Source organism: Mauremys reevesii, linkage group 14 (genome assembly GCF_016161935.1).
Source record: "Mauremys reevesii isolate NIE-2019 linkage group 14, ASM1616193v1, whole genome shotgun sequence".
NCBI lineage: Eukaryota > Metazoa > Chordata > Testudines > Geoemydidae > Mauremys > Mauremys reevesii.
Window position 1 is genome coordinate 44,823,293 of NC_052636.1, and position 27,700 is coordinate 44,850,992.

The 27,700-nt window shown below is 51.1% G+C and overlaps 1 non-coding gene across 1 annotated transcript; it reads left to right on the forward strand.

The window, feature by feature from the left end:
• The first annotated feature begins 6,526 nt into the window (after nucleotides 1-6,526).
• On the forward strand, nucleotides 6,527-6,598 carry TRNAC-GCA. The gene has a single exon. It is a non-coding gene; the product is annotated as a tRNA-Cys (tRNA).
• Nucleotides 6,599-27,700: the final 21,102 nt, after the last annotated feature.

The following is a 27,700-nucleotide window of genomic DNA, read 5'->3' on the forward strand; positions in this document are numbered from 1 at the left end:
AGGGCTGGAATGGCAGGGGGGTGTGGCTTGGGGGGGGGAAGAGCCCAGGGGTGGGGTGGCAGGGGGATGCAGGTGTGGGGAGGCCCAGAGCTGCAGCGGCAGCAGGTGCAGGTTGGGGGGAGCCTAGGGCTCGGGCAGCAGGAGGGTGTGAGGGGGAGCCCAGGGCTGGGATGGGGGCAGCCAAATTTTTTTTTGCTTGGGGCAGCAAAAAACCTAGAGCCGACCCTGCCTCCATGCACTGTGAAGTAGGTAGGAGCGGATCATTATTATCCCTACTTGAAAGAAGGAGAAGCTGAGGCTGAGAAAGGAGAATTGACTTGTCTTAGGTCACACAGCCAGTCAGTGGCAGAGTTGGGAATAGGACCCAAGAGCCCTGATTTTCAAACTAACCATCGGATCTTGAATTTCAGACACTGAATGACCTGAATAAAGTGCTCTCAGATGAGCTCCAGACCAACAACAGTGACAGTAATTATTCAGGGAGTATTTGAGTAGAACTGCAATGTTAGAGAGAATCCTGAACTGCTCAAAGACCATTAATGCAGAGAAGCAGCAAAATTCATCAAACATAGAACTGGTTCTGACTTATTTCCTTGGTCTTAAAAGAGACCAAGGATCTGAGTCTCCTCCCTGTCAATAACCCCCTGCTCAGCCGATCAGGGTAGAGACTGAGGACGGGAGGCTGAGGGTTCTCACCAGAGAGCCCAAAGGATGGCCCAGCTCACTGGTGGGGATCACTGCCCGAGCTCTATTTCAGCCCCACATTTTTGGGTGGACCTCCCACAGTGGGAGCTGCAGAGCACTCCCCTGCAACACACACACACACACACACACACACCCCTCTCCTGCTGTTGGGAGGGGAACAGGAGAAAGGACAAAAGAAGCAAAAGACAAAGAGAAAGGAGGGAGGGATGGAGGAAAAGCGGAAACAAAAAGGACAAACCCCAATGTCCCCAGCGATTCTAAGGGACAGAATCCCAGGTGCGCAATAAACTTCTGCCTCCTTAAGCTCGAGTTTTCCATGCCCAGAATTCAACTGTCACCAGATGGATCAGACTGAACAGGTTTCAAACCTCCAGGAGGCTCTTACCTTCTAAACAGGGACGGCTGTTTTCTAGTAAAATCACTAAAAGGGAAGGAGAAAACTCGAAAAAGGTTCCTCCTGGCGCTCACGTCCGTGAACCCGAATACTCCCTCAGTCCTCAAAGAGAGCCCTGGAGAAGGAGACTTGCGGAAGCAAAGCCACAGGGGTCTCTGAGGTTTCCCTGGCCCCTCGCCCCTGTCCTGCCTGGCTGATGTCAGCATCTCTCTGTGAGGTCACCACCTCCCCTCCACCTTGGACCAATAGGCTGAGGTCCTGCAAAAGGCCTTTGTGATGTCACTGCCACACCCCTCCCTTGCTGGGCTAATGTCCTGCCCCTGGCCAGGCACTTTGCAGGTTTGAGCTACTCCCTGTGGGTCACCCCACTCAAGGAGCGTTCGTTCTAGGCAGCAAGCCGGCTAGACAGGGAAACATCAGACGCTGCTCCCAATGCTACACTCAGTTTTTCAGCAATGAGTCGACTTTATGGCCAGAAGAGACCATTAGAACATCTAATCTGACCCCCTGCATATCACAGGCCTCCTGTATGACACAATATTGATCTTATTACGCAGGGTCCACCCCTCCCTCACTGTGAATAGTACATGAACCAGCCTTGTAATGGAGCTGAGATTTCCCAAAAACTTCAAGCAAAATACACCAGTTTCATAAAACAGATTTATTAACTACGGAAAGATGGAGTTTTAAGGATTATAAGTGGTAGGCATAAAAGATCAAAGTAAGTTACCATGGAAATTAAAGATAAATTCACAATCTAAACTTTACACCTTATTACGCTAGGCCGTAGTTCAGTTATGCCACAGGAAGGCTTAATGGTCGAGCTGTAGTGCATGCTGGGCAGGCTTAAGGCCGGGCTCCCCATGGCAGGAGAGAAGAAGACGACTTTGCTCACAGGCAGTGCCCTGCCCCCACTCCCAAGTCATTAATGGCTCCCCCAGGTCAGCCAGAATGGAGCAGCGTTTTCACTGCACCAAGTCCACTTATGGCTTACAGGCAACTCCCAGACTCATCATCTCGGCCAGAAAGGAGCCCACTCAGCCTCGCCATTGCTGCTTTTCCTTCCCCCCAGAACCCCGCTTCTCCTGGGCTGCAAGGAGCCACCCCTGGGAAGCCAAGACGCAGGCACAGGATTCTGCCTCCCAGCAGCCAACCGCACCTCCTCAGGCTTGGCAGAACGAATGGTGACTCTCTACTAACCCCACTTAGCTGCACTGAGGCGCTTAGCTTCTGCCCTGCCTTCCTCAGCTCGACTTTCCTCTTTTGCCCCATTCCTGCCTCACTTCCTCCTTTGGCAAGTCACTCAGAGGAGGCCAGCAGGAGGAGCCGGCCTCCACAGGCCAACCTCCAACAGCAGAGGAGGCCAAGCCACAAGCCTCCAAAAGGTAACACGCCGCACTCCTCTAGGTTCTCCAGCCTGATGCCAAGGTGCTTTCTCCACTGCTGTCAGCACCCTCTGTCATGCAGGGGTTGGAGTTATCCCACGGACAGGCCAATAGGAGAAGGAGGAGGCCTTCTTGAAAAGCAAGGGGATCTGGGAAAAGGAAGCCAGCATATTTCTGCCTGGTTTTGAACCACGGACCTTTTGCATGTTAGGCAAATGTGATAACCACTACACTACAGAAACTCCATCTACTTGGCTGTTGCTCACCCTGACACAGACTGATGGACAAACCTGGAGAAAGTGGTGGCAGCCCTTCAATGGGTCAGCTGGCAGAGCAGAGGACTGGAGAGGGCACTCAGGAAGTCGTCCTTATGTCACCCTTGTGACTCCAGCTTGAGGGAGAGCTACTTTTTCTTCCCCTTGCTGACAAAGAGCAAGAGAAGAATGAAAGGTCAGGTGGGCCAGCTCGGTGCAGAAGCCCATGCTGTCTTTTCCTGCTGCATAGCCTGAAATGAGGGACTCATGGCAGTTAAAGGAACTGCTGCACTTTCAGAAAACATCCCAGCCGTGCACAAAGGGGGATAGAAGAGCCTGTTAGTCTAGCATGCTCCCAACTGAACTACTTCAGCAGCTGCTCGGTTTCTTTTTGGCCTCCTGCTTTTCTGTCTGGGATGTTGTTGTCAGCTGTGGCACAGAAAAAGGACGTCATTGCGAGCGGCCCATGAAGACAAGATTCACTTTTGCCTTCCTTGCTCGGCTTTACTTGCTTCCTCACCCTATTCCTGCCTTAGTTCCTGGGTTACCTGAAGGCGATGGGGGGCCAGCAGTACCAGGAGGAAGTTGGGCAGCTAGACCCTGGTGACAAAAGTCCTGCCGCCACTTGCCACTTCACTCTCTTCTCCCAGCGTCACATATTGGCCACCAGGGACTTGGGGCCCAGCAGCGCAATGGAAGGCAGTGGACAGAGCCACCCTCACCTTGAAGCTCTGGCTCATTAAACCACATCTTCAGTCGCTGATGGCCAATGAGAGACCGACATCGCTTGCTATTTTAGCACTTGGAAATGCCATTGGTCAGTCATTGGATCTCTGTAATGCTGTTACAGAACAAATGAACACAGAATCTCAGTGTGACATTCTATACCTTTGGGGGAGCGGCTGTAACCCCCATAATCCTCATTTTCATATCATTGTGATCTTACATATAGAGCATGACTTGTAAGGTATCAGGGAAAGGATATGATCTGCTGAAAGTCATTTCTCTACCCATAGATGTAGACCATTCATGCATAGGAAGTTATGAGAATTGTGCAGTGTGGTTGTCACTGTGCTGTAAGGTGGGGGAGTCAGCCAAATATTAGCTCCCCAGTGGCAACAGCAAGGAAAATAACCAACACCCGGACAGGGTGTCAAACAACCCATCGACAGCCATTGTCCAGCAAGGGAGCTACAATGCAATGACTCACCTGCATGAGGACACCCCAGGGGAATTGCACAGACTTGCTTGGAGAGACGCAGTGATGCTCACCTGACTCTGAAGGGGGGAGGGGGGGCAAAGCCATGAGGGAAGAAAGGACATGATAAAAGGAGAGACATTTGCCATGCTTTATCTCTCTCTGACACCTACATCTAGAGACACCCCCACACCAAGCAACTGAAGTGCTGATGAAAGGGGAGAGCCTGGCTGAAAAGCCCCCAGCCAGCCTGTGGTGAGAAGCATCTGAGTTTGTAAGGGTACTGAAAGGGTTAAGATCAGCTTAGAATTAAAAGCAATGAGGAGTCCGGTGGCACTTTAAGGACTAACAGATTTATTTGGGCATAAGCGTTCGTGGGTAAAAAGCCCACTTCTTCAGATGCATGGAGTGAAAATTGCAGATAGAGGCATAAATATAGATTGGAACATGAAGTGACGGGAGTTACCGTACAAGGGGAGAACCAGTGTTGAAGGCTAATTCAGTCAGGGTGGATGTGGTCCTCTCCCCATAATTGATGGGGAGGTGTCAATACCAAGAGAGGGAAAATTGCTTTTGTCGTGAGCCAGCTACTCCCAGTCCTTATTCAAGCTCAAATTAATGGTGTTAAGTTTGCAAATCAATTGTAACTCTGCAATTTCTCTTTGAAGTCTGTTTTTGAAGGTTTTTTGAATGGCTACTTTGAATTATTAGGTGTAAATGTGCTATTGACTATACAAGTCCCGTGTGGTCTTGTGATTTGGATCCCTGGTTTTCACCCAGGCGGCCTGGGTTCAATTCCGAGTGTGGGAACAATGCAGAGCTTTTGCTCAGAGGGGAGGCAGGAAATGAAAGGAATGGGAAGGGATCCTGCCAGCAGGGGAGTTGGACAGTGTTGGAAGGGGACCCCAGAAGTGGGGGTGGGGCAGTGATCTGGGGGGAGATGAGGGAAGGATCCCAGCTCTGTGGGAAGTTGACATTCTGGAGAGCACAGGCCTGGCATGGGGAGTGGGAAGAATGAGTGTGTCCCTCTAAACTCACCACCAGCAGACTAGGCAGGCTTGGAAGAATTACGTATTTGTTGGTAAATGTCAATTTTTGTGTAAACACACGACCCAATGTCAAAATCTTTCCATCGATAAACATCAAAACTAACAGATGGGCAAAGTAAGAAATGTGTTGCTTGAGAACTTATCCTGTTCTAATCCTCTAGGGTTCCCTTTTGCGTTAGGCACCACCACGTGGGCATTTCATATCCCTCCTCATTTTCACACAGACACACAATTTCCTTTGCACAGATCCATGAACAGCAAAACCTCCCTGTGTCTATTGTCTGAGCCAGGGCATTCGATTCCACTGAAACCTTCTCTCCGCAATGGCAATGGTCAGACAGAGGAATGCGTCCACCTTCCCCCTGGCAGTGAGATATTCACTCTCCTCTTCATGCTGCTGCTGTTATTCCATGAGTCATCAAGGACGGAATAAAAAGCTGAGTTTCTCCAGGGTGAGGAAAGGAGCCACCAACGCCCTCAAAAATCTCAATGCCCAGAGAAAACCTGCCTCTGTTATTGGCCTCTCAAAGGTGCTGGCGATACAACGGGAAAAGGGACTGTCTGAATTGCCAAGGCAGGGAATGAACAATCTACAGCAACATCATTAACCAGAAACACACACTAATCATGCTCCAGCCAGTAGGGAAATGGGCAGGAATTCTTGCTGTTCAGCCATGGCCACACGTACAGAGCTGCACAGCAGTGAGTGTGCTGGGGAAGCTGGTCTGAGCAAACAATTTGTAATGACCCTTCAGTGAGAACAGAACCAGAGTGTAAAAAGGCCCCTCTGTTAACTGGTTGTGGCTGAGGCCTTAGTTAGCTGGGCTAGAAAACCATGGGTGTCTTTCTGTGAAGGTTTGATCCTTGCCAGCTAGGCAAGGCTGGTGTGTGGTGTCTCCATTGCTGTACTTCCAGGGTCTGATCACAACAGTGCCATAGGGAGCCAAGCCTAGACATATTCAGAGGCTAAGGCCAGGTCAATGTTTCAAACAGTGAGTCTATGCTGCTGCAGCTCAGTAATGGAGATGCTCTATACCAGGGTTTCTCAAACGTCCTTTCACTGCAACCTCCTTCTGCCAAAATAACTTAATATGTAGCCCTGGAAAGAGGGACCAAGCCCCTCCACTTGTGGGGGGGAAGGGTAAAGCCTGAGGGATTCAGCCCTGGGTGGGGGGGCCTCAGACTTTTGGCTTCAGCCCCAGGACCCAACAAGTCTAACGCCACCCCTGGTGACCCCATTAAAACAGGGTCACGACCCACTTTGCAGTCCTGATCCATAGCTTGAGAACCACTGCTCCATGCTGAGGGGGGAGAGTTTTCCTGTTGGTGTAGTCAAACCACTTCCCCAGGAGGTGGCAGCTCTGTCATGGGGAGAAGCTATATCAGTGGGTGTGCAAGCTGTGGTGTTTACCACATTTAAGAAGTTTAATCAAACCCCATTTTTAAAAGCACCTGTGGTCTGGGAATGGCAAAGGAGCTCGATGAAGCAGGGTCTGTCCTTCAAAGTCCTGGAGATCACGATTCCATATTCCTGTTGTAATGGGGGTATAGCTCAGTGGTAGAGCGTTTGATTGCAGATCAAGTGGTCCTTTGTTCAAATCCAAGTGCCCTCTTAAAAAAAAGAAAAAAAATTTCATTTCCATTATGTTCAGGAGCTCCACCATACAAGGATGCTTGAAATGAATGTGAACACTCAACATTTTGCTGTCCAAATGCATAAAAACCTAGCAAACCTGTCCATCAGCTGAAATCAGTTCCAATCCTCTAAGTGTCTAGTTTATGTTTTCATCAATTAAACAAAAGGTATCATTCCCTGAAGCAGAGCACAAGTTTGAAATACAGGCAGCATAGAGCCAATATTCATAATGTCAACTACAAAAAAATGATACACATCTAGAGATAGCATCATTATATTCAGCCAATCAGAACCTCTCCATAGACCCCTTACACGACCACTTCTCTGTAATATTGGCTGCAAATATAGAACAGTGGTCGCAATTGTGATCTATTAGTTACAGATTATGTCAATAACATCACAGGAAGTGACACAGCATCAGTGAGACTGATACTGGAAGACTGCCTCCAGTTTTGGTGTCCTCATTTGAAAAAGATGTTGTGAAATTGGAGCTGGGGCAGCAAAGAGGCACCCAAAGTTCTGAGGACTGGAAAAAATACCTTCTAGTGAGCTATTGAAAGAGCTCAACCTGATTAGCTTATCAAAAGAAGATTGAAAGGTGACTTAATTGAAGTGCCTTAATGGAGAGAAAAGATTGGGTATTTAAGGGCTCTTTAATCTAGCAAAGAAAGGCATAAGACCCCCCAATGGCTGGAAGGTGAAGAAAGACAAATTCATATTACAACTAAGGCACAAAAATTCAAACAGCGAGGATGATTCACCACAAGAACAAGCTACCAAGGAAAGTAGTGGATTCTCCATCTCCTGATGTCATTTAATGAAGACTAGATGCCTTTCTGGAATGTGTTTGCCTCAAAAGTAGCTCGTGTGTCATACAGGAGGCCTGTGATATGCAGAGGGTCAGATTAGATGCTCTAATGGTCTCTTCTGGCCATGAAGTCGACTAATTTCTGTAAAAACTGAGTGTAGCATTGGGAGCAGCATCTGATGTTTCCCTGTCTACCCGGCTTGCTGCCTAGAACGAACGCTCCTTGAGTGGGGTGATCCACAGGGAGTAGCTCAAACCTGCAAAGTGCCTGGCCAGGGCAGGACATTAGCCCAGCAAGGGAGGGGTGTGGCAGTGACATCACAAAGGCCTTTGGCAGGACCTCAGACTATTGGTCCAAGGTGGTGGGGAGGTGGTGACCTCACAGAGAGATGCTGACATCAGCCAGGCAGGACAGGGGCGACAGGCCAGGGAAACCTCAGAGACCCCTGTGGCTTTGCTTCAGCAAGTCTCCTTCTCCAGGTCTCTCTTTGAGGACTGAGAGAGTATTCGGGTTCACGGACGTGAGCGCCAGGAGGAACCTCTTTTGAATTTTCTCCTTCCCTTTTAGTGATTTTACTAGTAAACAGCTGTCCCTGTTTAGAAGGTAAGAGCCTCCTGGAAGGTTGAACGCTGTTCAGTCTGATCCATCTGGTGACAGTTGAATTCTAGGCATGGAAAACATGAGCTTAAGGAGGCAGAATTTTATTCTGCAGCTGGGATTTTGTCCCTTAGAATCACTGGGGATATTAGGGTTTGTTCTTTTTGCTTCCCCTCTTCCTCCCTCCTCTTTTTCTCTTGCTTCCTTTGTCCTTTTACCTGTTCCCCTCCCAACACCAGGAGAATGTGTGTGTGTGTGTGTGTGTGTTATGGGCAGTGCTCTGCAGCTCCCACTGTGGGAGGTCCACCCAAAAATATGGGGCTGAAATAGTGCTTGGGCAGTGATCCCATCAGTGACCTGGGCCATCCTTTGGGCTCCCTGGTGAGAACCCTCAGCCTCCCATCCTCAGTCTCTATCCCTGATTGGCTGAGCAGGGGGTTATTGACAGGGACGAGACTCAGGTCCTTGGTGTTCTTTTAAGAGCAAGGAAATAAGTCAGAACTAGTTCTATGTTTGATGAATTTTGCTGCTTCTCTGCATTAATGGTCTCTGAGGAGAACTGCAACGTTAGAGAGAATTGTGAACTGCTCAAATACTTGCTGAATAATTACTATCACTGTTGTTGGTCTGGAGCTCATCAGAGCACTTTATTCAGGTCATTCACTGTCTGAAATTCAAGATCCGATGGTAAGTTTGAAAATCATGGCTCTTGGGTTCTATTCCCAACTCCGCCACTGGCTGGGTGTGTGACCTAAGACAAGTCAATTCTCCTTTCTCAGCCTTAGCTTCTCCCTCTTTCAAGTAGGGATAATAATGATCCGCTCATACCTACCTCACGGTGCGTGGAGGCAGGGTCGGCTCTAGGTTTTTTGCCCGTTCCAAGCAAAAAAATTTTTGGCTGCCCCCACCCTCAGCCCTGGGGTCCCCCGCCAGAGGCGCCTGCTAACCGAGCCCTGGGCTTCCCCCCACCCCTACAGCCCCCCGCCCCCCTGGGCTCTCCCCCCGCCCCCCTGTGCCAACAACATACGTTTGTTCCCAGTCCGCCCAGGCTGAGCTGCTCCCGTTTATACTCTGTCTCCTGTCGGAGCATGCCCAGAGAGGGTGAGGGGGTGTGGCCTCTTCAGCCCACATGTTGCAGTTAACCCTAGCAGTGCCAGGTCAGGGTGGATGCACCTCATCACAGACAGCATTTCCCAAATGTTGGGATTAGCTAGAGATCTCTTCAGGAGTAACCTCCTGTAGGGACTGGGTCACAAATACCTTGGGAACCAAATACCTGGGCGTTTTCCTAGTTCCGAATCACTTGCTGTGGAATTCTATCCCTGGATCATCTGAGACAATATTGACTTAAACAACTGAAATACCCTGTGCACTTACTTCGGTCAGTTGCACCCATTTGGGGTCTGCTGCTGTTCACCTTTTCAGAGTGGAGATTTAAACATACGACTGTTTCTTTGATAATATGTCCAACAGCTTGGAGTATTCTCTCCTGTTGACTGAACTGCATTTGAATTTTCTCCATGTCATCATGCAGGAATAGGGGGAAAAACAAACCTGAAGTAAAAAAATGGTAATTTGTCTGAAACTTCCCAAAAAATCTGAGCTACATTCTGTCAAACAAAACTAACATGCAGTTATATGACCAAGGAGCCTTCATGAAAGATAGAAAACCCATATCACAGAGAGGTAGAAGACACTTTCATTTTAATTTAAAAGTGAAATTCCAGACTAGGTTACATCTGATGACTCAGAATCAGGATGAGAGATTCTCCCATGATCCACTGAAACCTGCTTCACCCAGCGCTTTCTCATGCATCCGACGAAGCGGGTATTCACCCACGAAAGCTCATGCTCCAGAAGTCTGATAGTCTATAAGGTGCCACAGGATTCTTTGCTGCTTTTACAGATCCAGACTAACATGGCTACCCATCTGATATCTCTCTCATTAGTGTTATTTACAGGAGTTTTAGCACCTTCATAACGGGAGAAAAAACAGCCGACCTTCCCAGAAGCAGCTTTGCCATTGAGGGAAAAGGGGATTTGAACGGTGCTTGGGATCCATTTGAAATCCCCTTCCAAGTCTGACACTTTCATCTCCTGCCAGACTGACTCTGATTTAGGATCAAAGACGTATACAAGCACCATTCCCAAGCATGGACAGCCAAGAACATGACCCCACCAGACATGTTGGGAAGCGAAGGAATACGAAGGGGTGAACTGTGCATGGCTCAGGCACAAGGTAACAGTTCTGGGGTGATGGGGAAGGATGGAATGTCTGAGTCGCCCCATCTCCTTCCAGTGTCACAGAGCCTAAAATGACCCTTATTTCCCTGACACTGCTCCAGCTCTTCTTCATATTTAAATATATTTTAAATGAGAAAAAAAAAGTCAACAAAATAACTGCTGTTCTGCACAATCCAGGGTAATGTGAGAACAACTGGGAATGAGGAAATCTCTCCTCAAAGAGGAACTTGACGTCTCTAACAGTAACTTTGCACTGGGAGGAGGAGTATAAATGTGAATCTCCAGGTTTGTTTAGAAAAGGAAATGTGATGATGGTTAGCTCAGACAGGAGGAAATGTGCAAGATAACTCCACCAACTATCCATGGCCCATATCTTTAGTGCAAGAGTAGTTCTCTTTTTACATCAGGAAAGTGAACTCAAGCTAGCTAACTCCATGGCAACCACAGTGATGAGACCCAGGTAGATTTTATCTCAACGTAGCTGGTTGAAGACACCCCCCATCTCCCCCACCTGGGGTAATGACATTCCTGGTAGAAAGGACACACACTCCAATGACTCGCAGGACAATGGAGTTGATACAAAGGACCACAGGATCCACCCCAAAGATGGGCGAGCTTCAAAAGTGGGCAACTCATGTGTGGGAGCTGAGGAACTACAGTGTGCAAAAGATGCAAACAGCCTTAACACTCACTACCTGGGAACTGTCAAAAGAATTAAAGAAAAAATCTCCTGACAGCTCTAGAGAAGGTTTTTATGAAGTTTATCTCCTTTACGGATTCTCTGATGTTTAGAAAGGCCTGAACTATGAGTGAAGCTTTTTCCACACTCGCAGCATTCATATGGTCTCTCTCCGGTGTGGACTCTGTAATGTATAACAAGGGTTGAGCTCCGAGAGAAGCTTTTCCCGCAATCACTGCATTCATAGGGTTTCTCTCCTGTGTGGACTCTCTGATGCATAGTAAGGTGTGAGCTCCGAGAGAAGCTTTTTCCACACTCGCAACATTCATAGGGTCTCTCTCCTGTGTGGACTCTCTGGTGAGAGATAAGGGAGGAGAATTGACTGAAACTTTTCCCGCACTCACGGCATTCATAAGGTCTCTCTCCTGTGTGGATCCTCTGATGCACAGTAAGGTTTGAGCTCCGAGAGAAGCTTTTTCCACACTCGCAACATTCGTAGGGTTTCTCTCCTGTGTGCATTGTCTGATGAGAGATAAGGGCTGATCTCTGAGTGAAGCTTTTCCCGCACTCACAGCATTCATAGGGTTTGTCTCCTCTGTGTATTCGCTGATGCCTACTAAGGGCTGAGGTATGATTGAAGCTTTTCCCACACTCACAGCATTTGTAGGGTGTCTCTTTCGTGTGGATTATCTCATGTCGAATACGGGCTGAGCGGTAATGGAAGTTTTACCCACACTCACTACACGTAGTCTCTCGCTTTTTCTCCTGGGACGTAGTTTCCTTGAGGTCCCTGTGAGTTCCCTGACAATTAATGGGTTCATCCACTCTCTCCTCTGAGTGGTTTCCCTGCTCTCTCTCTGGTCTGTGGTAATTTTCACCAGCTTTTCCCTGCTCATGGGGGCTGGACACACTCCCTTTGGCTCTTCGCAGTAATTCCCCATGCGCTTCGGCGAGCTCAGCATCTTCCTGGTGAGGATTCTGCTCCTCGCTCTCCCTCACCACCCCATCACCTGCTAGAAGAGAGGAGAAATCTCAGAATTGGGGATGGAAAGGCAGAGAGCAAACCCAAGTAAGTGCTGGAGAGACAGAAAATAAAAATCGGGGACTGAATTCCCCCAAACTCTTCCCCACAGGGGACAGTGGAGGGGGATCAATTCTGCTCCCCACCCAGGACCGGCCTTTAGGGGGGGCCGTACAGGTGCCCCACCCAAGGGGGTGCCGGGCGCAGGGTTTGGATTCCAACCTGACCTGCTGCCGAGAGGCTTGCTGGGCTGATGAAAGCGGCACAGGGAGGCAGATAAGCAGCTGCGTGGGGGAGTGGGATAGACCTGAGCTGCAGGGGGAAATTGGACGACCAGCCGTCAGAGTCAGGTGATTGCTCCGGAGCAGAGGGGCCCCTCTCCGCCCTGCTCCACGTGTGCAGCTGCTGCTGTTCCTGTCCCCCCAACCCCCCGTTCACCCCGGGAGTTGCCCCGTCCACCCCCGACTGGGAGCATCCTCCTGACTGCTCTGCGGGGGGGAGGTGCTGATCGATGGCGGGGTGATCCCCCTCCCCCACACCCAGGTACCCGATTTCCACTGAGCTGGGGTGATGGGACAGGGGGAATCTGCGTGTGCTGCTGCCTCTCTGGGGCCGGAGCTGCCGGCAGCTGTTTGTGTCTGAACAAGCCTAGTTCAGGCTCCTGACACTGGGAACTTTCTTAAAGAGACAGCGCGCTCACTCACTCAGGCACATACTACCTTCATACACACACACACACACACAGTGCTTTACACACTCCCTTCAACATTCACACACTCTTTAATATCCTCCCCTCAACACACACACACCAGGGCTCCCCGCATCCAGGTCACTTCCGCACCTGGGCTGTGCTGACACATCAGTGAGGACTGCATTCCTGTACCAAACAGTCACTGGAAGGGGGCAGACAAAGGCCTTTAGGACGAGGCGTCCGTCACTGTCAAAAGATCATCTCCCTCCTGCAGGTCACTGGCAGCCTGAATTTGTTCCTTATCCTCCCAGAGTCTGGGGGCTGGAATCAGCACTACCCAGCCCCTCCGTACGTAGCAGGAACAAACACAAACCTGGTCTTTAAAACAAACTGTCCCCTTCCTTCTCAGGGAAGATTTTTCTGTGATTGAAGTTGAGCTTCAGTTCCCCTCTCCTAGGGGCGGGGCAGGTGTGGGGCCAGCTCCCAGTGAGATCTGTTTTCACCATTGCCCCCTTTCAGTCACTCTGGGATCCTAACTCTGCTCCCAGCTGTCAGGCAGCTTCCAGCCCATCCACCCTGCTCATTAACTCTGTGGTCAGATGTCACTCCCTCTGCCAGCACTCATAGCTTGCAGGAAAGCTACTCCTGCCAGATGCATTGGTGGTATAGTGGTGTGCGTAGGTGCCTTCTAAGCAATCCATCTGGGTTTGATTCCCAGCCAATGCAATAATGGCTTTTCTCTTCTGTTGTTTCCTCATCTGGAAGTGGTTTAATTTCACTCACATTGTGTTACAATCACATTATCTATAGAATGAGACAATAAATGTGTCGAAGTCCAGCAGGTCATACAGGATGGAGGCACACAAGGGGCTGGAATGTGTCATCTGAGAAAGACAGAACCCTTGGAAACCTGCATCTCCCATCCCCTGGCCTTGCGTGTTATGATTCCAGCTGCGTGAGCTGTTTGTAGGATGTTCCGGCATGATGGGGAAATGAAGTTTTGAGTCAGTTTTTGCTCCTGCAGGTTCCTTTGCTGTTATAATTATAATGACATGAACAAAAGGGAGGCAAAATAAACATAAACCCCAAGTTGCAATACAGGTGGGGAAAGAGAAGATCACAGTTAAGCCAAACACTTCAAAATAAAAATTAATACTAAAAAAGGGGAGGGGGGAAGAGATCAGGTATGTGGAGATCCCCTTGATATTTCAATGCACATTGTTAGAATCAAAGTTCAGACTTGACACTGGAAAACCCGCAACTACCTGTCTCTCTGAACACTTGTGATGAGCAAGATGGAGTTGGGACACCTGTTCTGCTTCAATCATTTATTGTCTCTCTGTTCTCTCCTTCTCCCCCCAATTCCTCATCTCCAATGTCTCTGCCTTTCTCCTCTTGCTCCCTCTCCCCTGCCCTTTCCAGGAACTCACGCTCTACAGCATTTAGGACAAGCCAGAGCTCCCATGTTCTGCACATGAGCCTGTGTCAGAGGACGTGGGACCCCGGTCAGAACCAGTCACCGGATCAATATGTCCCTTTATGGGCGACTTCTCTGCCTGCTCTGCAATTTACATCTTCCCCCCCACCCTGCAAACAGGGTGGGGTACAGCTCTGACTGAGAGGCCCCACAGGAGAAACTTCAGCCCCAAAGACAAATTTGTGTGAAATGCTGAGAAGTGAAGAGCCCCCTTCCCCTCCACCAAATCCCCAGAACTCTAGTGTCACCCCCATGGCACCAGCACAGGGAACCCAGTGAAATGGGGTTACAGAATACAAGGGGGAGGGAGCAGGGGAGAGAGGTGACAGGGAGTCTCTCTCTTTCCTTCTCTCTTCACTTTCTGTTCTTCTCTTTCCTTCCAGGAACTGCAGTCACAGCAGGGAGGGGTTTGTCTCTTTATTAGGGATCCCTCTATGTCACGGAGGCTGCACATGTCATAGATTCTGTGACTTCTGCAGTGGCCACTGCGGCTGACTCCATGGCTGCCCCAGCAGCTGGCCTGGGGGCAGCTTGAGCAGTGGTTCCAAGGGTGGCAGGAGCAGCCACAGCTCAGTGGCTCCTGGCACCTGTCCCGAGGTGGCCGGAGCAGGGCTGGCCTCTGGGGCTCCCCTCACCTGGCAGCATCTGGGGTGGCAGTGGGTCCCCGGGGCTTCTCCCCAGTACATGGTGCCACATGCCCCCTTGGCTCCCTGCGCCCACAGCTGGTGCCACGGACCCCCTGGGCCTCCCTCCCCACGATTCAATGAGGGGTATTTATGGTATAAGTCATGGCCGTGTCATGGGCAATGAGCGTTTGTGTTTTCCCCGTGATCTGTCCATGACATTTACTAAAAATACCTGCGATTAAATCTTCGCCTTCCTCATTATCGATCAAATAAATAGAAACACCTCCACCTGCAAATGGATTTAGCCCAGGACCCTCAGAGTCAGCAGCTGTTACGCCCCCACTGAGCTCTCTGGTCAGGTGTCCTAGCACTGGAAGCCGCCTGTTTAGATCCTAAAATAGCGTTTTTGCACCAGGGGGGCTGAAATTTTGGACCGGACATTGTAGCTCCACCGTTATTTTACTGAATTGCTTCAAAACAGCAAATGTAGAAAGTCTCCTAAGTGCCAGGCTCTCTGCCATGGAAACAGCTGCCCCTGCTCTGCAGGAGTCTGTGAGTTCCACCCAGCAACGTACACACCTGCTCCGCACTGAAGGGGGGTCAGACAGTGACAGGGTTGGTAACACAAATACTTCAAACTATTAACTCCAGGTCCCTTCCTTTCTTTAACCCAGGATGTGCCAGTCAACTGGTAACCATGGTGTTATCTTCACCTTAAAATACCTCTCAGGACATTTTCAGCGAGCCCTCCACCCCCTGCCCTCCCTGCAGCCAGCCCCTGTCTGCAGCCAGCCCCGCACCCCCTGCCCTGCCCGCAGCCAGCCCCGCACCCCATGCCCTGCCCGCAGCCAGCCCCTGTCTGCAGCCAGCCCCTCACCCCATGCCCTGCCAGCTGCCAGCCCCTCTCTGCAGCCAGCCCTGCACCCCATGTCCTGCCTGCAGCCAGCCCCGGTCTGCAGGCAGCCCCGCCCCCCATGCCCTGCCTGCAGCCCTTCACCCTCTGCCCTGCCCGCACCAGCTGCGTCCTCCCTGCCCTGCCTGCAGCCAGCTCCACACCCCCTGCCCACAGCCAGCCCCTGCCACACCCCCTGCCCTGTCTCCAGCGAACACCTGCGGCACCCCCGGGGCCCCCCCCAAAGCCAGCCAGCCCCCACACACCCCCAGCCGTGCACACCCTGCCCTGTCTCCAGCCAACTCCTGCCGCACCCGCCTGCCTGAAGCCAGCCAGTCCCGCACTCCTCTGTCTCCAGCCCTGCCAACCCCTGATGCACCCCCGTGTCCCTGCCTGAAGCCAGCCAGCCTGCCCCACACACCCCTGTCTCCAGCCAGCCCCGCACCCCCTGCCCTGCCTGCAGCCAGCCCCATGGCCACTGGTGCCCTGCAGTTCCCAGGGCAGTAACCTTGCACACCTGCTTCAATGAGAGGGGCAGGGAGCAGCTGGGACCCACACTTGTGCACACCCGAGGGTGACCAGACAGCAAGTGTGAAAAATCGGGACAGGGAGTGGGGGGTAATAGGATCCTAGATAAGAAAAAGACCCCAAAATTGGGACATCTGGTCACCCTAGCACACCCCCAGGACTCCCGAGTTCCATTGCTGGGTTTCCTACTGGTTCCACTGCTGGTTGTTTTCCTTTTCCTGGGGGACTATGGGCAAGTTGCTCCCCCCTCTAGGGCTCCGTCCCCAGCAGGCAAATGGGGATTTCGTACCTTCCCACTATTGGAAAGAGCAGGGAGAATCCCCCAGCCAAAGCTGCTCTGACAGCGCTAAGCAGCATCTGACCATTCAAGGTCGGAGTGCACGGCCCAGGAGGAGTGTCTGGCTCTGGGGTTTCACGTCAGCCCAGTCTAGAGAGAGGGGCCCAGCCATGGGGTTTGGCTCAAGGAGACCAAGTCTCCAATTTGTTACGGGCGTTTTGGATTCCAGTCCTGTGCTCCAAAGTGCTTGGTGTCAGTTGCACATTTTAGAAGCAGGCTCTCCACTCCATTTTCCAAATCATCATTCATACTGTTTACCCACCTCCACTAGGCCCAGAACCCTGCCAAAGAAGGAAAGAGGCTGGGTTTGGGATGATTTGTTCTTGACAAATCCATGCTCACTCGTCCTAAGAACCAAATTATCCTGTAGGTGCTGCTGACAAACTGAGTGTTTAAGAATGTATTGCAGTATCTCTCCAGCTATGGAAGTGAGGCTGGCTAGTCTGCATGTCCCAGGGGTCTCTTTGTTCCCCTTTCAAAGATAGGTCCTGTCTTGTTCATGGGTGGGAAGATGTTCTTTTTCAGGGATCTCAGACGAGAACTGGGGCACAACACCTGGTTTGTTAAGGCCACAAACATGGAGGCAGGAACCTCTTCTCTCCTGCTGGCAAAGAACCCCAGGTACCGAAAAGACAGGGACTCACATCCCTGAATGGGCTTTAGAAAAGGCAGTGGTCAAAAAGTTTGGCCCCGACCATTTCTTGTTTCCACAGACTAGACATTTTAGCAAACTTTAGAATTCCTTGGTGCTAAACACCGTGAAACTCCCCTTTCTCCTTCACAGAGGGCTTTAACGCCCCTTCTCTCACTCAGGCTCACGACTGCCCAGAGATCGAGAACTGTCCCTGTTCCCATTGGGCAGATGGGGAGGAGCCTGAGGTACAGAGAAGGGAAGTGACCTGTCACCAGATGGATCAGACTGAACAGGTTTCACACCTCCAGGAGGCTCTTACCTTCTAAACAGGGACGGCTGTTTTCTAGTAAAATCACTAAAAGGGAAGGAGAAAACTCGAAAGAGGTTCCTCCTGGCGCTCACGTCCGTGAACCCGAATACTCTCTCAGTCCTCAGAGAGAGACCTGGAGAAGGAGACTTGCTGCAGCAAAGCCACAGGGGTCTCTGAGGTTTCCCTGGCCCCTCGCCCCTGTCCTGCCTGGCTGATGTCAGCATCTCTCTGTGAGGTCACCACCTCCCCACCACCTTGGACCAATAGGCTGAGGTCCTGCCAAAGGCCTTTGTGATGTCACTGCCACACCCCTCCCTTGCTGTGCCAATGTCCTGCCCCTGGCCAGGCACTTTGCAGGTTTCAGCTACTCCCTGGGGATCACCCCACTCAAGGAGCGTTCGTTCTAGGCAGCAAGCCGGCTAGAGAGGGAAACATCAGATGCTGCTCCCAATGCTGCACTCAGATTTTCAAAAATTAGTCGACTTTATGGCCAGAAGAGACCATTAGAGCATCTAATCTGACCCCCTGCATATCACAGGCCTCCTGTATGACACAATAGCTACTTTGGGGGCAAACACATTCCAGAAAGGCATCTAGTCTTCATTAAATGACATCAGGAGACGGAGAATCCACTACTTTCCCTGGTAGCTTGTTCCTGTGGTGAATCATCCTCGCTGTTGAATATTTGTGCCTTAGTTGTAATATGAATTTGTCTCTTTTCACCTTCCAGCCATTGGGTCTTGTTATTCCTTTCTCTGCTCGATTCAAGAGCCCTTTAATACCCAATCTTTTCTCTCCATTAAGGCACTTCAACACTTCAGTGAAGTCACCTTTCAATCTTCTTTTGATCAGCTAAACAGGTTGAGCTCTTTCAATAGCTCACTAGAAGGCATTTTCCTCCAGGGCTCACAACATTTGGTGGCTCTTTGCTGCCCCAGCTCCAATTTCACAACATGTTTTTCAAATGAGGACACCAAAACTGGAGGCAGTATTCCAGTATCAGTCTCACTGATGCCGTGTCACCTCCTGTGACGTTATTGACATAATCTGTAACCGTATAGATCACCGTTGCGACCACTGTTCTATTTGCAGCCAATATTGTAGAAAGGTTGTCGCGTAAGGGGTCTATGGAGAGGTTCTGATTGGCTGATTATAATTATGCTATTTCTAGATGTGTATCATTTTTATAGTTGACGTTATGAATTCCTGCCCATTTCCCCACTGGCTGGAGCATGGCTAGAGTGTGTCTGTGGTTAATGATGTTGCTGTAGATTGTTCGTTTCCTGCCTTGGCAATTCAGACAGTCCCTTTTCCCAACATATCTCCAGCACATCATTAGTTCCAATAACAGGGGAAGCTTTTCTCTGGGGCACTGAGATTTTTTGGGGAGTTGGTGGCTCCTTTCTTTCCTCACCCTGGAGTAAACTCAGCTTTTTATTCCATGGTTCATGTTTTATGGAATAACAACATCAGCATGAAGAAAGAGGAGAGGGAATATCTCACTGCCAGGGCTGAAGGTGGCCACGTCCCCTCTGTCTGACTGTTGCCATTGCAGGAGAGAAGGTTTCAATGGAATCGAATGCCCTGGCTCAGACAAGAGACGCAGGGAGGTTTTGCTGTTCATGGATCCATGCAAAGGAAATTGTGTCAATGTGTGAAACTGAGGAGGGACATGAAACGCCCACAGGGTGGTGCAATGCCCTAAGCTAAGGCAGGAGAGTGAAGGAATCGGGCTGAGGAATGACTGAAGTAGACTCATGTGGGATTGAAATGACATTTGTTTGTGTCGGGCAGTGAGAAATTGACATTAATTCAGATGCGGGGTTGAGGCTTCTTTAGCTCCTTGTAGAACTTGAACTTGATTTCCCTGAAGGGAGAAAGGGAAAGTCTGGGGCTGCCTTGAGTCCCTGGCTGGATCTCCTGGGCAGTGGAAAACGTCCCTTGTTTGGCCCTGCCAAGGGGATCATGGATGCTGAGACGTTCCTCAGCTTGGATCAAAGGGGGAGTTGGATGGAATTTATCACACAACCCTCCCTGCTCCCCAGAGCCCCACGGGGAGAAGCTAGAGAAGGGGGAGTCATTCCTCCCCTGCACTCCCAGAAGAGCTGCTAGCAGGGCCGCCCAGAGGCGGGGGCAATTTGCCCCAGGCCCTGGGTCTTGCAGGGGCCCCCACAAGCAGGAGCGTAGCTGGGGGGAGCAGGGGGGGCTGCCGCTCCCCCACTGAGCACATTCCCCCAAAGTGGTGCCTTTGTAGGAATTTGGAATAAGGTGGAAAGATCTGGATTTCTCCCCCGCCTCCATCCCCCCACTGCAGAATGCGGCACTGCTGATTGACCGCCGGGGCCTGATTGAGCTGCTCTCATTGGGCCTCCAGCAGCCAGACCCCCCCTTGCACACACACACACACACACACACCCCGCTGCCTCAGCACGCTGCGGGGGAGGGGCTGTGTGCTGGCATGTGTTTCACTTTGGCTCCAGAGGCAGCCAGCGGCTCGAGCTGCCGGGTGCTAAGAGGAGTCCTGGGGGGCAGTCAGGGAGCGGGGGGAGGGTTGGATGGTTTGGGGGGGGACTTTCTGGGGGCTGGGGCAGTCACGGAGCAGGAGGGGTTTAGATGGGAGGAAGTCTGGGCCTCTGTCCAACAGCAAAACACAAGCATAGAAAAGCAGCCGTTAGCGGGAAGTGCTATCAGCTGGCCCGGGCAGCCTGCACGGCCCCCGGCTCACTTGCCTGAGCTGTATTGTTAATGCATTTTAGTTGGAAGATGCAGCCTGAGTGATTTAAAGGCCCCAAACGCTGCTGAAAGAGCTGGGACAGTTGCAAGCTTTCTCTGCTGGGCTTTTCATCGGGGTCACACAATGCAAACCTGCTCGAGGCTCCGCACAAGAGAGGTTTCTTGAGGCCGTCCATGCAGCTCACAGCTTAAGCTCTTCTAAGCTTGCGGCCATGGCACAAAAGGATTTGGGAGCAGTTAACAATTCTGTGTGGTTAAGAGATTTTCATTTCCTGGGCCCTGCTACCCAATGTCACAGGGCCCCACAGGGGAGACTGAGTGAGTAGCCCGGCTTGTCCTCTGCAATCCCTTCCCTGTTTCTTTCCCATGTGTTTGCAAGGGTCTCATTAACATGCTGCATCCGAACGCGCCTTCCCTCCAGAGACACAGCCTCCGGGCTTCTCCTCCTTCCTCACTTTCTCCTTCTCTCCCTCTCTGTGGTTTTTCTCCATGCCCCGTCCCTGGTCTGTGCTCCCTCTCCACCCCATGCACTGTATTGAGCACGTCTCTGCCTCTCTTGTTTATGGGCTCTGTGCTGGGATGGCAGAGGCAGGGCTATTGTTGGGTTCTCTGCTGGGTCTGTTTGGATCAGACTCTAAAATCAAATGCTCCCTTTGCTAGCAGGATCCCTCCGCCTGCTCGCCAGGGCTTCTGGCTACACACTAGAGCCAGGTGCTAGGGCAGAAGCAGCTACCCAGGTACCCTCAATGGCAGGAGCTGTGCGTGGTCCCTCGCCCCCCCCCCACTTTGGATTACGGGGTGTGTCTTGGTGTATATTGGGGGTCCTGTCAGGGGGTGGGGAGTGGTTGGACAGGTGTGGGAGTCCTGGCAGTCTGTCTGGGGGCAGGGGTGTGGATAAGGGTCGGGGCAGTCAGGGGACAGGTAGGGTTCTAGGGGGGCAGTCTGGGACCGGGGTCCCAGGAGGGGGCAGTCAGGGGACAAGGAGTGGGGGGGTGTTGGGGGTTCTGAAGGGGGCAGGAAGTGGGAGGGAGCGGATGTAATTAGTAATTTGATATGTTGGGTGGTGCCTTTTTTTATGTGTTCGCTTCCCCTCATGTGAGACCCTGGCTACGCCGCTGCCCACGAGAATCCAGTATTCTACAGTATTGCAGCTTTTTTGTCTGGAAGGGGCCCCCGAAATTGCTTTGCCCCAGGCCCCCTGAATCCTGTGGGCGGCCCTGGAATAATGTCGAGTTTTTGCTCAGTGGGGAGGAGGGCAGTGGGGAGGGATCCTGGAAGCAGGGGAGTTGGACAGTGTGGGGAGGGGAGCCCAGCAGTGGGGGTGGGGGGCAGAGGTCTGAGGGGAGGTCAGGGCAGGATCCCAGCGTTGTGGGAAGTGGGCAGCATGGAGAGCCCAGGCCTGGCACGGGCTCTGGGCAGAGTGACTCTGTCCTTCTACACTCCCCCCCGGCAGGCTAGGCAGGACTGGGAGAATTACGTGTTTGTTGGTAAATGTCAATTTCTGTGTAAACACAGGACCCAATGGCAAAATATTTCCATCGATAATCATCAAACCTGACAGATGGGCAGAGTAAGAAACATGCTGCTTGAGAACGTGTCCTGCTCTAATCCGATACGGGTCCCTTCCGCCTTGGGCACCACCAGGTGGGTGTTTCATTTCCCTCCCTATTTTCACACAGAGACACAATGTCCTTTGCATGGATCCATGAACAGCAAAACCTCCCTGTGTCTCTAATCTGAGCCAGGGCATCCGATTCCAGTGACACCTTCTCTCCTGCAATGGTAACTGTCAAACAGAGGGGACGTGGCCACTTTCAGCCCTGGCAGTGAGATATTCCCTCTCCTCTTTCTTCATGCTGATGTTGTTATTCCATAAAACATGAACCATGGAATAAAAAGCTGAGTTTACTCCAGGGTGAGGAAAGAAAGGAGCCACCATCTCCCCAAAAAATCTCAGTGCCCCAGAGAAAAGCTGCCCCTGTTATTGGAACTAATGATGTGCTGGAGATATGTTGGGAAAAGGCACTATCTGAATTGCCAAGGCAGGAAATGAACAATCTACAGCAACATCATTAACCACAGACACACTCTAGCCATGCTCCAGCCAGTGGGGAAATGGGCAGGAATTCATAACATCAAATATCAAAATGATACACATCTAGAAATAGTATAATTATAATCAGCCAATCAGAACCTCTTCATAGACCCTTTACGCGACAACTTTTCTACAATATTGGCTACAAATAGAACAGCGGTCACAACGGTGATCTATACGGTTACAGATTATGTCAATAACGTCACAGGAGGTGACACGGCATCAGTGAGACTGATACTGGAATACTGCCTTCAGTTTTGGTGTCCTTGTTTGAAAAAGATGTTGTGAAATTGGAGCTGGGGCAGCAAAGAGCCACCAAATGTTGTGAGCCCTGGAGGAAAATGCCTTCTAGTGAGCTATTGAAAGAGCTCAACCTGCTTAGCTTATCAAAAGAAGATTGAAAGGTGACTTCATTGAAGTCTTGAAGTGCCTTAATGGAGAGAAAAGATTGGGTATTAAAGGGCTCTTGAATCGAGCAGAGAAAGGAATAACAAGACCCAATGGCTGGAAGGTGAAAAGAGACAAATTCACATTACAACTAAGGCACAAATATTCAACACCGAGGATAATTCACCACAAGAACAAGCTTCCAAGGAAAGTGGTGGATTCGCCATCTCTTCATGTCATTTAATGAAGACTAGATGCCTTTCTGGAATGTGTTTGCCCAAAAGTAGCTCTTGTGTCTGTGATGTTATTGATATAAATCGGGACCATATAGAACATGGTTTGCAACCAAGGTCCTGTAGTGGCACCAAATCTTAGATAAAGGGGGTCATCTAAGGTGTCTAAGACCAGGTTATGGGTTGCTGGTTATAATTATGCTGTCTGTGTGTCTGTATCATTTTTAGTTGAAGTTATAAATGTTGGCTCTATGCTGTCTGTATTTCAAGTTGGTGCTGTGCTTCGGGGGGAAGCATACCAGACAAGCTGGTGTTAGCTCTGCTTAGCCTGCTTGACGGCCCATTACGGACCATCAGCTACACAATTGACCAATGGAGAGAAGGCAGACACACCTTGTGACTCAGCAAGGTATGCAGGGACTGGCCCATGTGACTCCAGACTCCAGTTTGCTGTAATTTTCCACAGTTCTTACAAAGAGGTTCTTACACCTGGAAAAGCCTATATAAGGCTGATGCATCATCTCCATCTGGTCTTCAACCCTGCTTCTTACCTCTGGAGGGACTTCGCTACAAGCTGAAGCTCTGCACAAAGGACTGAGGACCCATCCCAGTGGGGGATGTACTCCAGAGACTTGATTTGAACCTGCAGTTTACTCCATCGCTGCTGCAAGCCTGAACTAAGAACTTTGCCATTACTGTATGGAATTGATTCCATTTAACCAATTCTAGCTCTCATCTCTACCTTTTTCCCTTTGTAAATAAACCTTTAGATTTTAGATTCTAAAGGATTGGCAACAGCGTGATTTGTGGGTAAGATCTGATGTATATATTGACCTGGGTCTGGGGCTTGGTCCTTTGGGATCGAGAGAAGTGGAGTGTCTAAGGAAATTGCTTGTGTGACTTGTGGTTAGCCAGCGGGGTGAGACCGAAGTCCTTTTTGTCTGGCTGGTTTGGTTTGCCTTAGAGGTAGAAAAACCCCAGCCTAGGGATGTGACTGCCCTGTTTGAGCAATTGGTCCTGATTTGGCACGCTCAGTTGGGTCCCGCCAGAACCGCATCGTCACAGTGTCATACAGGAGGCCTGAGATATGCAGGGGGTCAGATTAGATGCTCTAATGGTCTCTTCTGGCCATAAAGTCGACTAATTTCTGAAAAACTGAGTGTAGCATTACGAGCAGCGTGTGATGTTTCCCTGTCCAGCTGGCTTGCTGCCTAGAACGAACGCTCCTTGAGTGGGGTGATCCACAGGGAGCAGCTCAAACCTCCAAAGTGCCTGGCCAGGGGCAGGACATTGGCACAGCAAGGGAGGGGTGTGGCAGTGACATCACAAAGGCCTTTTGCAGGACCTCAGACTATTGGTCCAAGGTGGTGGGGAGGTGGTGACCTCACAGAGAGATGCTGACATCAGCCAGGCAGGACAGGGGCGAGGGGCCAGGGGAACCTCAGAGACCCCTGTAGCTTTGCTGCAGCAAGTCTCCTTCTCCAGGTCTCTCTCTGAGGACTGAGAGAGTATTCGGGTTCACGGATGTGAGCGCCAGGAGGAACCTCTTTCGAGTTTTCTCCTTCCCTTTCGGTGATTTTACTAGAAAACAGCCGTCCCTGTTTAGAAGGTAAGAGCCTCCTGGAGGTTTGAAACCTGTTCAGTCTGATCCATGTGGTGACAGCTGAATTCTAGGCATGGAAAACAGGAGCTTAAGGAGGCAGAATTTTATTCCACACCTGGGATTTTGTCCCTTAGAATCACTGGGGACATTAGGGTTTGTCTTTTTTGTTTCACTTTTTCCTCCCTCCCTCTTTTCTCTTCTTCTCTTGCTTCTTTTGTCCTTTCTCCTGTTACCTCCCAACACCAGGAGGGTGTGTGTGTGTGTTTGTTGTGGAGCACTGCTCTGCAGCTCCCACTGTGGGAGGTCCACCCAAAAATGTGGGGCTGAAATAGTGCTCGGGCAGTGATTCCATCAGTGACCTGGACCATCCTTTGGGCTCTCTGGTGAGAACCCTCAGCCTCCCATCCTCAGTCTCTACCCTGATGGCTCAGCAGGGGGTTATTGACAGGGAGGAGACTCAGGTCCTTGTTGGTCTCTTTTAAGATCAAGGAAATAAGTGAGAACCAGTTCTGTGTTTGATGAATTTTGCTGCTTCTCTGCATTAATGGTCTGCTGCCGCTGAGGGGAGCCTGAGCCCTTTAAATCCTGGCCCCCGGCCCAGCCGCCAGAGCCGTGGCCAGGATTCAAAGGACTCTGGGCTGCCCGCAATCCTGGGGAGCTCTGAGCCCTTTCAATCCTGGCCCCAGCCCGGCTGCCAGAGCCCTGGCCGTGGGCAGTCCAGAGCCCTTTCAATCCCCGCCGTGGAAGCCGGTGTGGTCCAGCACGGCGTACTGGCTCTTGCCGGTACGCCGTACCAGACCAGACCAGCTTACTTTCACCTCTGGGTGGGTGGGGGGTGCTGCAATCCCCTGCTAGAAAGTAATGGTGGTGGGGGATTCTGTGAGCAGCTCAACATCCAACTCTGGTGGCAGACACAGTGTGGGGGAGTCCAGGTATTTCTAGGATCCACTATTTTCACCTGCCTGTAAAGTCCAGCTTTCCCCAGCACATTCACTGCAGTGCAATTCGGTCACTGTTTCCATGGCTGCACAGCAAAGAATCACGCCCGATTTCCTTTTTAGCTGCAGCAGGATTAGCCTGTGTCGGTGGTTAATGATGTGGATCTTGTAATTTGTTATTCATTCCCCACCTTGACAATTCAGACAGTCACTTTCCTACTCAACTCCCCAGCACCTCAGTGACCCCAGTAGCAGGGGTTGGGTTTTCCCTGTGGCCCTGAGATTTTCAGGGTTCTTTTCCCCTCCACCTAGAGTGAACTCAGCTTTTCCCCATCCCAGACAATCCATGAAATAACAACAGCGGCATAAAGAAAGAGGGGAGGGAACATCTCATGGCCAGGGCTGGATGTGCCCAGAGCCCCCTGCTTGTCTATTGTTTCCATGGAATTTGGTCTCCTGCTTTGCACAAGGGACAGAGAAAGATCTTGCTGTTCCTGTATCTGTACAAAGAAAATTGTGCTTCTGTATGAAAGAGAGGCGGGAAATGGCTTCATGGTGGGACAATATCCTCAGGATTAAGATCTAAGGACTCAGGCTGAGAACTGATTTAACTCCACTCATCTGGGATTTAACAAATTCTCTTCCACGGAGACACTGGGAACTTGTGACATTGATCCAGACTCTGGGGGGTTCAGGCTGCTTTAATCTTGGTAAAAACATGAACTTGATTCCAAGAAGGGAGAGAGAAGCCCGAAGCTGACTTTAGTCCCAGGCTGGGGTCTCCTGGATGGGTGGAAACTTCCTTCCCTGCAACCAGGGGACAGCAGCTACTGGAGACATACCAGGGCTCGGAGGAAGGGGGATTGTTGCATGGACTTTATGCGCACAGGGCCCCACTAACTCTAAATCCTCCACTGTAGTAGGAACTTAGAAAGTCAGACCTTGGTCAACGGCAGGACTGGGGTTTGAAAAAGAGATTCTTTTTTCCTCCCCTTCATGAGAAAGAAAGTAAGAGCTGGCAGCTCAGGTGCAGAAAATCACTTTTTCCTCTGGCTGAGGAGCTGGAAATCAGGTACAGATGACTGGTGTCTCCTGAAGGGAGGGGGCACAATGTCAAGGTTCAGCCCCACCCCCCTTATGATCAACAGCCCCTCTCAGCTGTGAACAGTGCAGGGAGAGGAAGCAGCAAAGGCAGCCCCTCTCCACTCACCCCTCCAGCAGCTGCTGTGCAGGGAGGGAGCCTGGCAGCACCACATGATGTAGCAGGCCATAGCTAACCCAGGTGGGGCACAGGACCCCACACACGCCCTCTGCAAGTGTTGCCTCTGAAATTAGGAAAACTGGTGAGTTCAAGGCACAGCTGCACACCCAGAAGAAAGCCCAGCACGACACGCCCAGGGTGAAGGGGGTGCTAAAGCCTGGTATCAAACCAGAAACCTTCAGATCTTCAAGATAATGCAATCCCAACTGAGCTACTTTGGCAATGACCAGGCCAACCAGGAAGGCTTAATACACGAGCCGCAGCACATGCTGGGAAGATTTAAACCTGGATGTCACAACGCAGGAGACAAGCAGTGGACTTGGCCCGGAGGGGCAGGCTGGGGTTTCCTACATCCCAGTCACTCAAGCCAGCACCTGCCCCCTCGCAAGCTGTCACTGGCACCCCCAGCTCTGGCCCCTGCCTGTCCTCTCACCCCTGTCTGTGTCCCTTTGCCTGTAGCAGTGGTGCCATTCCCAGCCGTGGACCATGGGGGACATGGAAAAAGGTAAGGGGGGGACATGACCCTGAAGTGTTTTGGGACCACTGATCTCGGTGGTGGGACAAGGGGGTTAAATCTTGGCAGAGACCCCCAAAGGGCAGGTGTGGCTGCTGTCGAGCTGCCTGGGCCCAGACAATGGCCACAAATTCTGTCTCCTAGCAACCGATGGCCGGGGCGCACCTGCTGCAAGAGGCCAGCTGGCCGGGAGGAGCCGGAGAACAAAGAACGAGCTGGAGGCCAGGTGAGCAGGTTGCCAGGGAAACAGGACAAAGGACAGAAGAGGGACAAACGGGCCTGGCTGAGTCGGGCTGTTGGGAGCAAGGAGTCTGCTGGGTTTGGGGATTCGAGGGGAGAGCCCAGGCTCTGAGTTCGGGGTCTCCCCAAGATGGACGTTGCTGAATCTTCCTGCTTCGTGTGCGAACACAGAACTTTCCCAGGCTGGATCCCAGACCCCTAACAAACCTTCTGTTGTACAGCGCTGGCTG